This window comes from Sprattus sprattus (assembly GCF_963457725.1).
Source record: "Sprattus sprattus genome assembly, chromosome: 3".
Taxonomy (NCBI): Eukaryota; Metazoa; Chordata; class Actinopteri; order Clupeiformes; family Clupeidae; genus Sprattus; species Sprattus sprattus.
In genome coordinates, this window is record NC_137922.1 from 35,348,461 (window position 1) to 35,353,460 (window position 5,000).

The 5,000-nt window shown below is 45.3% G+C and overlaps 1 protein-coding gene across 1 annotated transcript in view; it reads left to right on the forward strand.

Moving 5' to 3' along the window:
* Positions 1 to 5,000, forward strand: part of aatkb (apoptosis-associated tyrosine kinase b) — a gene marked incomplete at its 5' end in the record, with an annotated part of 57,953 nt that overhangs the window by 20,958 nt on the left and 31,995 nt on the right. The gene's annotated exons all lie outside the window — the stretch shown is intronic.

Below are 5,000 nucleotides of genomic sequence, written 5' to 3' on the forward strand. Positions count from 1 at the left end.
TACATACATACATACATACATACATACATACATACATACATACATACATACATACATACATACATACATACATACTTACATATGTGCAGTATATACTGTATACTACCTACATATCTGCATTGAAGATCAGATCATAAGATATGGCAAATCCTCTCCTATCATTGTGCTGATACTGGACTAGTGGCTGTTAGTGGAGCTGTGTTCTCTATGGGAGTGGTGGGCCAAACTGGGCAGAGAGAACCCTTCTGAAGGCCCAAAGAGTTAGCTAGCGTCATTAAGTACAAGGAAGGCAGAAATATGTGGTGATGTGGATGGGGATGAGGTCATGTGAACAAAGTTGCCTCGTCTCTGGTCCAAATGCAATCCAACAAACAGACTTTGGGCTGGGCTAGATGGGCTGTTGGGTTCGGAAGAGAAGAAGAAAAACAACTCAGCATGAATATAGGGCGATGTTTTGCCTGTGCACTGGATGGACTAATTTGCCCCTCTTTCTCTCTCTCCCTTTCCCTCTTTCTTTCTTTCTCTCTCTCTCTCTCTCTCTCTCTCCTCCTCCTCTCTACTGTCTTAGCTTCATTATTTAGTCATCAGTGTGGTTGCTGCTTGTGCTGCCTCTTTGCCTCTTCTTCCCGAGTGGCTAAAAATGGCTGCCTCCTCTGACTCATTCCCATGGACAGTGCCGCTTTGCAGAAAAAAAGCACTGCAGTAAAGCTTGCAAAATAAAGGCTTTCTCTCAAACTAGCTGTCTCTTTCTCTCTCCATCTTCTCCCTCCCTCTCCCTTCCTTTCCTACCTCCCTCCCCCTCGCTCTCTTCCTCTTCCTCTCTCGTTCATTGCTTTCTTTCTGGGATCTGCTTCAGGGATGAGGCTACTCTCAGACTCTGTTTTCCCAATTCTGTTTGGAGAAGAAAGAAATAGAAAGCGTAATCATCCTAACGATGACCTGGTGCTGCCAGCACCCGTCCCTGGCTCTGTCGGTTCGCCCCCTCTTTTCTGCAGTGCTTCCCCGTTCATCTGTTTCACAGTGTGATGCCTCTATTTCTCCATCTCTCTCTATCTCGTCCCCCACTTCATCATTACGTTTCTTTCCTCTGGTGATTCTCTCCCTGCCTCCCTCTCGCTATCGCTACATCTCTTTTCTCCATCCAGTCAGCCCTTTATTTCTCTCATCCGTTATTTCACCACTCTTCCTCATCTGCCATCTCTTTCGTTGATTTTATTTCCTCTCTACTTTCGCTCCTTTAACCTTTTTTTTTGGTTATTAAGTATCTCCCTTTTCTGTTATCTGCCATCTTTCTCACTTCGTTTCTTTCTTTTCTCACTTTCTTATTTCAGTTACATCTTCATTTCTTCTCTCTCTTCGTTTCTCTCTCACTCTCTGTCTTTTTCCACTTGCCTCACCCTCCTCCTTCCTACTCTCTCCGCAAGTGAGTGATGCTGTTTGTTTTAATGGACCTTTTTAACATTAAGTGACTACTAAAGGAATGAGCCCATGAAGGTGTGTCAAGTCATTATGTATGTGTGTGTGTGTGTCTCTGTGTGTGTGTGTGTGTGTGTGTGTGTGTGTGTGTGTGTTTGTGTTTGTGTGTGTGTTTGTCATGTCATGGCCTGCTTGTCTGAGTTTTACCTCTCAGCTCATTCAGCTCATTAGTTCAGAGGGCCACTCTGCTTCATTAAGTCACCAGTCAATAAACCTGTGTGTGTGTGTGTGTGTGTGTGTGTGTGTGTGTGTGTGTGTGTGTGTGTGTGTGTGTGTGTGTGTGTGTGTGTGTGTGTGTGTGTGTGTGTGTGTGTGTGTGTGTGTGTGTGTGTGTGTGTGTGTGTGTATGTGTGTGTGTAGGTATCTTCAGGTCTGCTGCAGGATTATTTGCAGAGGGCTCACAGTGTGCTTAGCACAATTTTGCTCAATTAGCTTAACCATAGGAATACATCATGTGTACATGCATGGTTCTCTGTTTGTTTGCATTTGTGTATATGTATATATATATAAATCCACATCCATCCTCCATAAGCCTCTTCTCTCAGAGGAAGCACATCAGACTGTTGACCCATCTCTGTGGTACCCCGGCACTAAGAGGCTAAACGGGATCTTCTTCTATCCGCTTCTTGTTATTTTCAAAAAGTGCATTCTCTTTCTTCACCAACGGACCCATTGTCCACTTCATTCTTAAGCTGGTGATTTGTCTAAGCACACCCCCCCCCCCCCACACACACACACACCAACCTCTCCACCTCACACAAACAAACCCTAACCCCCACCTTTAGCAGCACTATTTTCAGCTTTAGTGCCGACCAAGCCAGCGTACGGATTTAGACTTATCAGTAACCGCCAGTCCGTGGCTTTATGAACGGAATGCCAAAGGAATATACTGAGCTATGGCGGCCTCATTGTGTTCCTGGGTTTCAAGGCTTCAGACCTCTCACTCTCCGTGTCTGCTGTAATCTGCACTATTGTGTCCTATTTTCTGCCACAAAGTGTATATTTGGGAAAAGCAAAAGAGGAAGAAACTGTCAGTCAGTCAGCCCTGTGAGAATGGATCAGAGGAAGGGATGCAGGGGAAGGTAGTGTGTGTGACAAAAAGAGATGGAGCAGAGAGATGTGTGTGTGAGGGAAAGAGAGAAAGAGAAGGAGAGAAATATAGATGGGTCTGCAGTGTGAGAGAAAGAGAGAATGAGAGAAAGAGAGATGGATCAGTGGAGGAAGAGAGAGTGAGAGAGAGATCTACTGCTGACGGCATATCCCCGCTACGTGACAGCCGCCTGTCAGTCTTGGGTTGTTTCCATGGCAACCACAGCCTCATGTTGAAGAGCAGCAAATGAAGGGTGGATTGAAGGGGGTGGGGGGCGGGGGGCGGGGGGCGGGGGGGAGGGATGACTCTGGAGGGAAAAGGAGCTTCATGTCAGTCTCAAGAGTCACGCTAGCATGGCAACACAAACAACAAACCAACAAAACAACAAACAACGTCCCCATCTCTCTCTCTCTCTCTTTCTACACACTTCCTCTCCCACTCTTCCTCTCTCTCTCTCTTCCTCGTTATCTCTCTCTCCCTTCTCTCCTTGTCCCTTAATCTCTCTCTCTTCTTCTTCTTCTTCTTCAAGTAACCTTCTGCTCGCTCTTCTGGGGGGTCAACCCTAATTCACAAGTGCAGTGCTTTTCATAGCACCACAGCCTATAGCAAAGAAACAATCACATCTTTTAAAGTGTATGTACCCCCCACCTCCCTCTCCCCCTTACAGCATACTTACTTTCCTTCCTAAACTGCGTCACATCAATTCCATGTGTCTAGATGACAAAGTTTGGGGGGTTGAGGAGAGCAGATTGGATTCCTACGGGCTACTAAATTGCCCCCAACACAGATTTGTCCATGTTTGCAGCTTTCGCAGTAATATCTGAGGCAGTGTAAGCACCCAGTCCCGTATTTAATATATCTAAATTGTATTTCCTTATCACCCTCCTCTAATTAGATTGCAGTGCACTCTGGCAGATTGGTTGTGTATGAGGATGCGTGCGAGTGTGTGTATGTGTGTGTGTGTGTGTATATGTTTATGTGTGTGATTTTGAGGACGCAAGTGTGTGTTTGTGTGTGTGTGTGTGTGTGTGTGTGTGTGTGTGTGTGTGTGTGTGTGTTTGTTTGTGTGTGGCACTGACCCCTCAGTTTCTCAGTATCTAAAACTATAACAACAAAGTCTCCTCTTGCAATGACCACACACACACACACACACACACACACACACACACACACACACACACACACACACACACACACACACACACACACACACACACACACACACACACACACACACACATCATGTTCTTTAGTTGTCTCTCTTTCATCACCCGTGCTGCTCAGTATCGAGATGCCCCTGTAAAGGGTGGAGGAGGGAGGGGCAAGAGGGCGGCCATCCCCTCTCCACTCATTTGATGTGAAGCCCTGGTGCCTTTGACTCTTTCCCCAGGTCCTGTGAGCACAAACGACTCTATACCAAACTGTCCATTGTGCTTCCTGAGTGCCACTCTGAAGTGACTGCACTGAGTGGAGAGTCCCTGACATGAAAAAAACTAACTGTATATTGCTTTGTTTGGTTGAAGGTGTAGCACATAACATGGTTTGCTATGTTGTAACAGTCTTATGCTTTAGAGAATGGCTTGAGAGCTGTAGACTGTGGATTAATGTGGAGTATACTGAGTGTGCATCAACACCATAGAAGGACACCTTCTCTATAATAAGTCAATCTCCCAGTTGAGCTCATAGTTCCGTAATGAGGGTATTATATAAATGTCATTGCAAATGCTCCCTGAATAATTATGTCACAGTTGAGGGGTCCAAATAAACTCCTAGACATTCCTATCCATCAAAAACCTGTGTCTGTATAATCCCATGGTGTTTTATAGGATATTCACGCACATTCTCCCGGTATTTTCTGCCGTCTCAGGTGGCAGAGGTCGACGCGTGTTCCAAGCTTCTCGCGGTGGCCTCTACTACTCACCGCGTGTCGACTGGTTAGAGATGTAATCGGTTGCGTAATCCTCCCCGAATTGTATGCCGTTGGATGCCATCGAAATGCTTTGAGGAGAACTCAATTAGCCCACACAACCTTAGAAGGGAGTAATGGAATTCATGGAGTGTAAGAAGGAGATAATTTCGCTGTGGAATTATGCTAACGAATTCCACTGGCAGGTACGTGCCATATGCCAGAGTGAGTCGTTGCATACAGAACTCCTTCCAAGACGACGATGATACTCCCTCATAAAGCAGAACCTAGTTTGAAAAGCACTTAAACTTATCCATTTACTACTGTAAAGAACTCTACAGTGAAATTGAATGTGATCGAATAATCACCAATATGCACAGTGAAATTAAGTGAAATGTCCCCCACTTATTTCAAGTCAGCAATATTTATAATCCTTCTTTATTCATAGAATAATACTTGTATGGTTTGGAAAGCAGCTAAAGCTAATGGCTGAAGACTGTTCCAGCATGAGCTTCCATCTGTGGGAGG